Source organism: Hyla sarda, chromosome 1, assembly GCF_029499605.1.
Source record: "Hyla sarda isolate aHylSar1 chromosome 1, aHylSar1.hap1, whole genome shotgun sequence".
Lineage (NCBI taxonomy): Eukaryota > Metazoa > Chordata > Amphibia > Anura > Hylidae > Hyla > Hyla sarda.
Genome location: NC_079189.1, coordinates 252,055,198 through 252,068,186, shown reverse-complemented (window position 1 = coordinate 252,068,186; position 12,989 = coordinate 252,055,198). Strand labels below are relative to the sequence as shown.

General features: G+C 41.3%; 1 protein-coding gene across 3 annotated transcripts in view; it reads left to right on the top strand.

The window, feature by feature from the left end:
* ACSBG2 (acyl-CoA synthetase bubblegum family member 2) overlaps positions 1–12,989 on the top strand; it is a 207,103-nt gene that overhangs the window by 31,544 nt on the left and 162,570 nt on the right. The gene's annotated exons all lie outside the window — the stretch shown is intronic.

The following is a 12,989-nucleotide window of genomic DNA, read 5'->3' as shown; positions in this document are numbered from 1 at the left end:
TCTAGACTTATGTTCTGTGCGTCATCATAAAGCTATCTTAATGTATGCAGTTGCTAATTACAACACTGCTACCACAGGTCCCAGCCACATCTCTGCCTGCTTACTTTGCTTGTTGATTTCACTACATTGCACACATGGTCAGGAGAAAGAAACAAGACACTACTGCCACCAATCTTGAACCAGAAATTGGTTCCATCAAACAGTACTTTGGCACCAAAGCCTCACAATGTGAAGAGAATTTGGTATTTGAGATGACACCATTATAATACTTAGGACATTCCCGTACCCAATGGCTGTTAAACAACACGTCTATCACCTCTATTGACTGGGACCATATACACTGCTGTTGGCAGACCTAAGAACAAGAGACATCTTATACAGATGGAGATCCATCCTCATCCATTTTATTGCTTGGTACAATGGAAAGATGGCAAATTTCAAGCAGTTAAGAGATCCCAGTGGTCAGTCTCCCTGATCCACAATCTATACATTTAAATACATATTCTCCTTTTTCTTCTATTACCACATAGTAACATAAATCCAGATTTATCAAACTGAGCTGTGAGTGGTTGCTGTGGGAAAATCACACAGTTTGATAAATCTGGGCCATGGTTCATAAAAAGACAATCATCCGTCAAGTTCAACCTATATCCCTACCGTGTTGATCCAGAGGAAGACAAAAAACCTTATGAGGAACTTGCCAATTGTCCAATGGGGAAAAATTCCTTCCTGACTCCAATATGTGGTGGCCCAGTATGGGTGTCCCTTGACCCCCCCAAAGCATCTGTTTATTGTAATTGTATATAATCCCTATGTTATATATAGGGGTTGACCAATAGGACCCCACCATAGCCTCCCCCATATAAGCCCTGGGTGGAGCCTCTGCACGTTCTCTTAGTCTTTACTGAGGTCCAGTTGTGCCTAAGTGTGTGTCCAGCGTCATAGGAGGCCTCATATCCAGTCTGCAGCCACAAGCTACAAACCTGCAAGTAAGCAACAGTCACAGTCTTGTTAGTCACAAGTCTGTCAAGTCACAGTCATTCATCTAGTCAGCGTGGCCTGCACTAAATTGTCCCGATCTACAAAAGAGTCAGCAAGCCCTTAAGGTCTATGAAGTCACTGGTCACCTCCGTGGGCCTGGCTGAACTGTATAGACTTTTCCACCTGTCTAACCTCAGTAAAGATATCATTGTCCATATCTTGTCGTCAGAGTCATTATTGCCCCCGTGCCTAGCCCAGGATCCGGTGGTATTGAGGATAAACCACGCCCTGGCATCACGAATACAAGGGGTTAATGCCATCTGCCCCTGGGTAATTCCATCTGCCCTTTGCCTCACACTCCCATACCACAAATATATCAGACATTATCCCTGGATCAATGTTTTGTTAATTGCGTCTCAGCATAATTAAAAAAAACGAACAGGTTGTTAATGTTCCCTCTGATGAAAATGTGCAAGCCCACTCGCTACATCAAGGCGACCTTATAAGAGTGAACTGAAACTGGGCTTGGTGCTACGCTGCCCAGCCTTGAGCCAGTTTTAGTATATGGATCCATTCTTATCAGGGGGGCCTTGAGGTGGTAAGTGGGCTTACATGTTTTGTTCAAAAGGTACACTAACAACCTGTTTTTGAAATTATGTTAAGCAATTAGATCATAGTACAAATTGTTAATGTGCGGCCATGTTCTGTATCTCCTTTTTTGAGTTACCATACCCCATGGGATCAATGTAATGACACAATCCCCTGTTGTGAAATCACAATGCCTTATTGTTCAATTAAAATTTCCCACTTTGACATCACATTGCACCACTTTGACTTTACAATGACCCATTGTTACCTTTAAATGCCCCATGGTATCTTAATAATACCCCAATATGGCCTCAAAACCACCAATTTGACCTGATAATGCCCCAGAGTTACATCAGTTATCCATTTGTCAGGTAACAATGCTGCACTGTGACATCACAGTGCCCCATATAACTTCACAATGCCACAGTATGAGGTCACAATGCCCCAATTTAACATTACAGCATAGGCGTGCGCACGGGGTGTGCCGGGTGTGCCTGGGCACACCCTAATCAAGCCGAGGCTCCCGTCAAATTCGGGATATCCAGGGAGCGTAGGAATTAGGGGGACACATCCCCCCAGAAAATCATGCAGGGGGACAGATCATGGGGTAATCCTCCCCAGTTCTGCATGCAGAATATCCTGCATTATATGCTCCCTGGGTCTATTTAACCCAGGGAGGCATTTATAGCTGGTCACTCTCTGCCGGAGCTTCTGAACTGTCTGCTAACACAGTTCAGAGAAGGCCGTGACCCCTTCCCAGACGCAGGCGCTGATGACGTCAATCATCAGCGCCTGCACTGTGGAGAAGAGAGAACGCGGCCCGGCTCTTCAGGAGATCGCTGCGGGGGACTAGGTGAGTTTTTTTTGTTATTTTCTTTAGTACTTTGGGATGGGGAATCGTGTGGGGTGGTGACCCGGGGGGGGGGGGGGGGCCTTTTAGTCACAATACACAGTGTTACTTCACACTTACTGCAGTTTTTCCCAACCAGGGTGCCTCCAGATGTTGCAAAACTACAACTCCCAGCATGCCCGGACAGCCTTTGGCTGTCCCGGCATGCTGGGAGTTGTAGTTTTGCAACACCTGGAGGCACCCTGGTTGGGAAACACTGCTCTACTGGACCCTTTTCACATAGACACGCTATAATGCAGTTACTTCTGTGAATGTTTATTACTGCTCTTTATTTTGCAGTCCAATTATATGTGAATTAATGTCCTTTGTATGTTTAGTTCACAAATAGAGCAATTGATAGAGTCATTTCATACAATCGTAGATGCATAGCCTCTAGAGCAGTGGTCTCCAATCTGCGGACCTTCAGATGTTGCAAAACTACAACTCCTAGCATGCCCGGACAGCCAACGGCTGTCAGGGCATGCTGGGTGTTGTAGTTTTGCAACATCTGGAGGTCCGTAGGTTGAAGACCACTGCTCTAGAGTTATTCAAAGTGCATATATAATTAGGTGTTACTGTTTTTTTTTGTGTAAACTGCGCATTCATAAACATAAGGTGCATAACTTTGCCTTGATGTCAGGACCCTTCTTGTATAATTGCACAAAGTCCTGTGTATTACATGGGGTCCCTATATTAGCACCAGGTAATGTATTCACTGTTCACTTTATTGCAGATGTCCCAACACTGCGCTATTGCACTAGTGCCCGTCACTCCATTTCCTAATCCACATATGTACACAGCTTCCTTTGTTATGCATTGGCTGCAGATTGTATAACACTTTGCCATTGCACTTCGCTGTTTCCTAGTGGTAGCTGGTTTCAAGTATTTGGGCTCCGTTCACATTGCCATAGGCGATCCTACATGCTTTAATTAATCAGGGATCACGTTATAGCGTGTATTCTTCTAATATTGCTTCACGGGCCACCAGTGACGGGCACTAATGCAATAGCGCAGTGTTGGGACATCTGCAATAAAGTGAACAGTGAATACATTACCTGGTGCTAATATAGGGACCCGATGTAATACACAGGACTTTGTGCAACTATACAAGGGTCCTGACATCAAGGCAAAGCTATGCATCTTATGTTTATGAATGTGCAGTTTACACAAAATGTGAATCAGTAACATCTAATTATATATGCACTTTGAATAACACTAGAAGCTCTGCATCTATGATTGTATGAAGTGACTCTATCAGTTGCTCTATTTGTGAACTAAACATACAAAGTGTGAAGTGACACTGTGTATTGTGATCTGACTTTGCCTACATGCTATCTACCTAGCTATCAACTACCAATCCACCTAGCTACCAACTGACCTAGCTAGCTAAAAACCAACCTACATACCTTATAGGCACTGATTTGAATAGGGACCTTCCATATGATAAAATATACCTTTTATTAAGTTCCATTTAACCCCTTAACGATGAAGGACGTAAATGTACGTCCTGATGACGTGGTACTTGACGCACCAGGACGTACATTTACGTCCTAAGCATAACCACGGGCATCGGAGCGATGCCCGGATCATGTGCGGCAGGTCCCGGCTGTTGATCGCAGCCAGGGACCCGCCGGTAATGGCGGACATATACACGGCGTGAGTTTGTGCTTTAGGGTGCACACCCTAATGCAATAGGCTGTGCACGCCTATGCATTACAGTGCTCACTGCGACCCACGTTTACCTCAAAATGCCACATATAGATATTCAAAAACCACTTTGTGAATTTACAACGTCATACTGTGACCTCAAAATGTGTTAATATTGATCTAATTGAGCCCCATTGTGCCCTTGCAAAGCCTTATTCTTAACTCATAATGCTGCACTGTTACTCTGAAATATAACACTGATCTTACAGTGCCCCATACAATATCCCTTTTTATACCTAACAATGTTAAATTGTTCAATACCTCAATAAGACATCACAATGACCTGACAGTGACATCACAATGCCCTACTTCTACTTTAAAATGCCCCACTATGACCTCATAATGTCCAAATGTGACATCACTGCCCAGAATGACCCAACAATGTAACCTTAAAGGGGTACTCTGGTATAATATATATATATATATATATATATATATATATATATATATATATATATATATAATATACTGGTACCAGAAAGTTAAACAGATTTGTAAATGACTATCTTAATCCTTCCAGTAATTATAAGTGGCTGTATACTTCAGAGGAAAGTCTTTTTTCTTTTTGGATTTATTTTCTGTCTGTCCACAGTGCTTTCAGGACAGTTCCTGACACGGACAGAGTTGTCAGCAGAGAGGACTTTGGACAGACAGAAAAGAAATCCAAAGAGAAAAGAATTTCCTCTGTAGTATACAGCAGCAGTACTGGAAGGATTAAGATTTTTAAATAGAAGTAATTTACAAATCTGTTTAACTTTCTGGCACCAGTTGATTAAAAAAAAATGTTTTCCACCGAAGTACCCCTTTAATGTGTGACATTGTTACATAAAAAAAAAAACAATTTGTGACTTACAATGCCCTATCATGATCTCAACAGGCCCAACTGGGGCTTCACACTTACCTCACACTAACATCCCATCTCCCAATATTAACTTTCCAGTGCCTTCTTGTGAAATACCAATGCCTCACGCTTACCTAATGTTTCTACTTCCCCTTCCTACCGGATCCACTTCTGATTTTGGCTCAAAAACCGCAGTGGCAGTTTAAAAAAAAAAAAAACACAAGAAAAAAAATCTGTGCAGAAACCTAGCCTAACACTGTATAATTGTTTTTTTTTTTTTTTGCGCTGTGATCTGTAGCTTTTATTTGTACTATTCTTGTTTTGACTTTTTGATTGCTTTTTTAATTTTCTTTCTGCTATCTAAGATGACCAAAAATCAGCAATTCTGGACTTTGGTATTTTTTTTACATTTACAGCATTTACCATGTGGTTTCATTAACATTGGCCCTCTTTTTACCAAGCGGAACCCAACATTTTTTATTTGGTTTTGCGGATTAAATTTAGGCGCACACACCTGTGCGACAATGTCTGCGACATTGTGCGTAAAAAAAAAAAAAAAATGTCAAAAATCACTCAGGGCGTTGGGACATTTTCCCAAAACCTCTCGTTTTTTTTGTCCAAAGCCTGATGAAAAAGCAGAGAAGAGTGGATTGTGAAAACCCCACTGACATAGGCTGGTGTAAAAACAGGTAAAATGGTCGGGACTTTCCAAAGCATGGTTATTTTGGCCAATATATATAAATAAGGTAAACCCAAATTAAAATGACTCATTCACTTAACTCACCTTTCATCCTGACATATCTTCCTGAGTTAATAGTATATATGGACAAAACTGTGCAACCAAGTGTGAAGAAATTTTCACTAAATGTGTATTTTAAATGCTTTTGTTTTTGAAGTTTTTATTGTTTTTCATGGTAGTACTTTCTAACATTATCTGGTTTGTTATATAGGTATTGCACAACCTTATTCATAAAATCTATCATAATCCACCTTAAGCCTTTTCTTCCACCTGGTCTGTAAGAATGTCATCGCTATGACTCGTCTGTATTAAAAATTTTGTAAATGTTGTTGAAAATGTTGTTTCGGGAATTCTGCAAATGCTTTGGAAATGTCATACTTTTGCATTGCTGGTTGTTGGGTTGGTGTCTCTTGCCTCAGATTCTCACATACCAGAAGACAGAGGTTTTTTTTCCAACTTCTTTTTTTTGTCCTTTCCATTAAAATGGAAAAAATGGAAAAAGTGTTGGTTAAGTATTGGAGAAGACACTGGTGTACGGTGTCCATTTTAGGACAGCATCAGCCATCAAGCTGTACCTCGCTCATCCTTCAGCCAAAACAGCGTCCCGCCTCCTCCCTCGCTCATCCTTCAGCCAAAACGGCGTCCCGCCTCCTCCGTCAGGTGTCAGGCAAAACGTTTGTCATCTTTAAGTCTGTCATACCTCAGATGAAAATGAAAGTGCTGAGTCAGCAGAGCTTCGGCAGACCTGCTAGCACAGACAGTGTGTGATTGGCTGCTGCCAGCAAAGATACTGTGATTGGTTGATGGGAGCGTAGGTGTGTGCAGTCCCGCTCCACTGTTTAGACACATTTCTTTACAAACCCTAATCCTCTCATTTACCCAGCTTTCCCCTAATCCTTGCAAAACAAACCTGCGCTAATCCTCTCATGTACCCAGCTTTCCCCTATTCCTGCAAAACAAACCTGCGCTCACTGTGATTTGTTGGTGGGAGCATAGGTGTGTGCAGTCCCGCTCCACTGTTTAGACACATTTCTTTACAAACCCTAATCCTCTCATGTACCCAGCTTTCCCCTATCCCTGCAAAACAAACCTGCGCTCTCGGTTTTTCCCCTATTCCTACAAAACCTACAATTATGTACTCAGCTTTTAACAATTCCTGATAAACCTACAGCTGACAACATAACTGTAGGTTTTGCAGGAATAAGGGAAAAGCTGAGAGCGCAGGTTTGTTTTGCAGGAATAGGGGAAAGCTGGGTACATGAGAGGATTTGGGTTTGTAAAGAAATGTGTCTAAACAGTGGAGCAGGACTACACACACATACGCTCCCATCAACCAATCACAGTATCTTTGCGCTCCCATCAACCAATCACAGTATCTTTGCTGCCAGCCAATCACATACTGTCTGTGCTAGCAGGTCTGCCGAAGCTGTGCTGACTCAGCACTTTTATTTTCGTCTGAGGCATGAGAGAGTTTAGGTTGACAAAGGTTTTGCCTGACGGAGGAGGCGGGACGCAGTTTCGGAGGAGGCGGGATGCAGTTTCGGAGGAGGCGGGACACAGTTTTCACTGAAGGATGAGGGAGGTATGGCTTAAAACTGACAGCGATTTGTCTGAGGGAGGAGGCGGGACGCCGTTTTGGCTGAAGGATGAGGGAGGTACGGCTGAAAACTGACAGCGATTTGTCTGGGGGAGGAAGTGGGACGCCGTTTTGACTGAAGGATGAGCGAGGTGCGGCTGACGGCTGATGCAGTCCTAAAATGGACACCGTACTGATGGCTTGTGATGAGGCAGAACTTGGTTTACTTATGTGGATTAATCTGCAAACTTACAAAACATATCGGCAGACTGTTACAGCAGCCATCTTGGTGTGGTGTCCCAGCACCAATAGCAGGCCTGTGGCTTTGGACTGTCTCGGGCAGCTTGGTGGCTTGCGGTGTTGGGCCCACTAAAGGACTATGATATTAATAATGATTGTGTTCTATTGTGGGTAATATATATTTTTCCAGATCAATTATATTCTTGTTATGTGTATATATGTTTCAGTGAACCCTATGTGACCCTGCCTGCCAATGGGAACCCCTAAATTCTCACCCATATAGTGTAGTGGGGGGGGGGGGAGGAGTTGTTCAGTCTAGTGGCTCCTGAGCTACAGCTTGGTTCAGGTGTATGTGTCGTGTGCTCTGAGGAGAGGCCTAGTTCAAAATGTAATCTCTCAACTGGTCATCCTGCAAGGATTACTTGCAAGGAGGAAGTTCATACCCCTATGGAAAGTCTTCAGTACCTTGACAGGACCCTAGCTACCAAGATTCAATCTTCCGTCTCACGAGTCAGTATTAATCTGTTTGGTGTAAGCACCACAAGTCCCTGCAAGGCAACAGGGCTCCCAAGGGGTTACACTCTCTCACCTATAGCCAGCTGTACATGTCTTACCATCTGTACCAGCTCAGTAAAGACAGTTTTTCTTTTAGTTTTTTTTTACCTTTTTTTTCTTACCACCACATATTACAAAAAAAAAAGAATACAATGTTTTATACAAATTTTAATACCCTCCTCCCACCCATCCCCCCACCCACTATCCTCCCTAGAGGAAGAAGAAGAAAATAAATAAATAAATAAATAAAAAAAAGGAAAAAGGTCAAAAATGTCTTATCGGACCCCGCGGCTCAGCTCAGTTCTCTATATCTCAATTCTATATTCCCTCCTCAGCCCCTCCCTCCATTGATGCACACTCGGGCCTGTTACAGATATCCACTGTTTTACTATACTTAATCTGGCATAAAAAACTGACCTTCGAATTATTTTTCCCCAATCCCTTTTTATTTCTGTCCCAATATCACCTCCCAGGATCGCATTTATTGGTGTTAATTTTATTCTTCCAACTTTTCTCAACTAATTGTATAATTTCTTTATTTCTGGACATGTCCAAAGCATATGCAACAATCCTGCCTCTGCCTGCCCACATTTTGAGCAGGCACTCGAGTTCTATTTACCTATTTTATACCAAAAGAGAGGTGTATAGTATAGCCTATAAACTATATTAATGGAGTAGTCCGGCGCGCACTTTTTTCATTTTATCCCGTCCGGGCTGCAAAATAAAAGAAAACACACTTTCTCTTACCTGCCAACGAGCCCCCGGAGCTCCGGTACAGGTGTTCGGTCCCCGGGCTGTATTCTTCTTACTTCCTGTTAGCCCGGCACTTCACACGGAGCTTCAGCCTATCACTGGAGGAGGCGGGACATCGCTGCGGCCGGTGATAGGCTGAAGCTCCGTGTGACGTGCCGGGCTAACAGGAAGTAAGAAGAATACAGCCCGGGGAACACCTGTACCGGAGCTCCGGGGGCTCGTTGGCAGGTAAGAGAAAGTGTGTTTTCTTTTATTTTGCAGCCCGGACGGGATCAAATGAAAAAAGTGCGCGCCGGACTACTACTCTTTAAACTGTATCACCCTATGATTCGGATTTAATGGAATAAAATTAATTATTTTGTGTATTTTTGCCCACTGTGCTTCTTCTATCTCACCCAATTCTTTTTGCCATATTTTTCTACTGTGATGATCTCTCTTTAATATAGAAAATTTATTAAGTTCTCTATATATCTTTGACAATTCTTTTTTTCCCATCTCTGTATTCACCATCTTTACTATACCTCTTAATCTCATATATTCAAACCATGTCCCAACCCCAACTTCTCTACCCTTTTTTAAACTCTTCCCATGTTTTAATCTTCCCTTCCTTTTATATATATATATATATATATATATATATATATATATATATATATCCCCTATTTTATTCACCCCCCATTGTGCTAGTGTTTGAAATTCTGATCTATTTATTTCCTCTACTGTGTTTTTATTATTCCAAATGAGGGCTATATCCAATATCCCAGTTATTCCCACCTCCCTTTTTACCATTTTCCATGTTCTTTTCAAGGCAGCTATTGTTATACAGTTTTTCCATCCTTTCTCTTCTAATTGCCCGTACTCCAGTAACTGGTAAATATCATCATATGATCCTCTACATCGTTCCATCAAATCATATGAGATCTCCTCCAGTCCCTAATAAAGTATAAGTGGGCGGCTGAAAAATACTTTTTCACGTCCGGAAACGCCATTCCCCCTTCTCTTCTGGGTAGACATAAATATTCTATCTTAATCCTCACCCTTCTTCGGCCCCATATCAAAGCATTGAAGATTGACAGCATTCTTTTAAAAAAAATTTCATCACACCAAATGGGTGAAGCACTAAATATGTATAATATTTTCGGCAACATAATCGTTTTAATTAATATCATTCTGTCTGCTTTAGAAATGTTGAAGTCGCTCCATATTTAAATTTTCTTTTCCATGTTCTTTAGTAAGGGTTCTAGGTTTAATTTATAATGATCTTCCAATTTACTTGAGATTTGTATACCTAAGTATTTAAAGTGCTCGTCTTTTTTTAAATATTTTTATTTAGTTTTCTATGAATATATTATTCTCCCCCAATGGAAGGAGTACTGATTTGGACCAGTTTATTTCTAACCCTGAGAAAATCCCATATTCCATGATAATCTCCATCACTCCGGTCAGAGATCCGACTGTTTTTCCAAAAAAAAGCAGGATATCGTCTGCATATAAGGATATTTTGTCCTCTCTCCCCCTTGCACCAAAGCGCCAATCTCCTTATCCTCTCTGATCTTAAAAGCCGAAGGTTCCATGCTCATAGCATAACAGCAAGGGAGAGAGAAAGCATCCCTGTCTGGTGCCTCTTGAGAGCGAAAATTGCTCTGATAATTTCCCATTGATCGACACTCTTGCTTTAGGTTGACAGTCGGATCATGTCTATATATGTTTTCCCAAAGCCGCATTTTTCTAATACTGCCCACAAGAACTCCCACTCCACCCTGTCGAAAGCCTTAGTGGCATCTAAAGACAGGATGGAGTGGGATTCCCCGCCCTGTAATTTTCCCATATCTATATTCGTAAGGACTCTATATATATATGTTGTGTCGGGCCATTCTTGCCGGGATAAACCCGCACTGATCTTCCTGAATTAACTCTGTGATATTACTCTGTAATCTAATGGCTAATGCTTTGGCCAAAATCTTGATATCCATAGTTATTAACAATATGGGTCTATACGACCCCATATCCTCTTTGTCTTTTCCCTCTTTCAGGATCAATATTATAACCGCTTCCCGCATTGAGTCCGGTAATTTCCTGGTCACCATGCTGGTCTCAATCACTCTATGTAATGCCGGGATCAAAATTCCGCCAAACCTTCTATATACCTAAAAGGGTAGTCCATCGCTTCCAGGTGTTGTATTACCCCTAATCTGATCTAGCACTTTATTCAGTTCAATTCTAGTTAATGGAGCATCTAAGGTTTGTTTTTCCATTTCGGGGAGTCTAGGGACTTCCATTTGGTCCAAATAATTTAGAGTTTCCTTTCTTTCCTTATTATATTCAGATCTATATAATAACTCATAATATTCTCTAAATTCCCTTATTATTTCCTTTTTTTCTATACACCAATCTCCTTCTTTATTCCTAATCCCAGATATCCCAATTCTTTGCTTAGTGTGTTGATTTGAGACAATTGCCATCAAATACTTGTTAGGCTTCCCTGCCTGTACAAATCTTTGCTGGCCTTGAAAAATCAATTTATTTTACTCTTTTCCAACATATATTCATTAGATTCATTTTGTAGCTTATTTAATTTTTCCTTACTCTCTTCTGATTAATTTTTTGTATATTACTTCTCTGTATCCCTAAGATTACTTATTAAGCCCTCCTCTTTTGATTTAAACTCTTTTTTTTTCTCCCACTTTATTGCTTTTATTTCCCCTCTTAGGTAAGCTTTACAGGTCTCCCAGACAACCGGGTCACTTGCTGTGCCCCAGTTGTTTGCAAAAAACTCCCTCAAGTTTTTTTCTACTGTGGCATTCTCTATCAAATTTAACCAGTGGTGGTTAATTTTCTGGAACCCATCTCTTACCTCTTCCTTTGTTTTTATCAGTACTTCTAGAGCCGCGTGGTCCGACAGACATCTAACCCAATAATGTATTTTTATCACCTTATTTAAACTAGAGTCATTTCCCAGACATATATCTATTCTGGACATAGTCTGACAGGTCTTGTTTCAACATGAATATATTCTTTCTTTTGAGGGTTGTAAATCCTCCAAATATCGCTGAGTCCCAGTTCATTACATACTTTCGCCAGGGGGGTGCAACCCACCTCTCCTTTACTCCCGCTTGCCCTCCATCTATCTAACCTCTCATCTAGGATGCAGTTCATATACCCCATGGCAAACACAGGGCATTCTCCGCAACTCACACAAAAATCAAATAATTTAAGAAGGACCGCGGATGAGAAAGGCGGGGGTATATATACAAATGCTAATACACATCTTAAATTTTCTAGTCTCCCATATAAAAAAAAAAAACCTCCCCTCATCATCTACCCTTTTTCTAATTAATCCGTAGAAACTTAAATTGGGAATTAACACCGAAACCCCCCATGAATATGCTGTATGAAGAGAATGGTAATAATGTCCCCAAACATTACGTTTCAAAACTATTACTCTTTCTCTCGTTAAATGTGTCTCAACTAACCCGACTATACCTGGTGCGTGCTTCATAATAACTCCTATTACCGCTGATCTTTTAATTTTATCGCCAAGTCCTCATTCCATACCACAGCCTTAACAGTCATCCGCGGTCATTCTCTTACAGTCCAGTTGAACACAATAAACACCGTAGTGAGAAGGAAGAGAAAAGGAAAAAAAAAATTTTTAAATTAAAAAAAAATAATAAAAAATCCTCTTTGAGAAAAAAAAAATTTTGGGAAACAAAACTACTTCCCCAGGGCTCCCCAAACCTCCCCCCCCCCCCCCACCCGGTGACCTGCCATCTCGGGCAAATCTCTAGCCTTACGTGATTGCCCGCCCCCCCATCCCCCCCGGACCTTAACCAGTATTTTTCAATCCCCGTGTGTCCATCCAGTCCACCGCTTCTACTACGCTAGAGAAAAAGAACGTCTCATTGTTGTAAAAAACCTTCAGCCTGGCTGGGAACATTAAAGCAATTATGTGCAAGTCTCTTTTTAACTTCCCTGAAAGTATATCTCCTCTTCTGTGTTTCAATTGCATAATCTGGGAAAAGCATAATTCTATTTCCATTGTATTCTATCTCCTTTTTTTTCCTCATTATTCTCAAGATGTTGTCACGGTCATTATCATTCAGGAGTTTAAGTATTATGG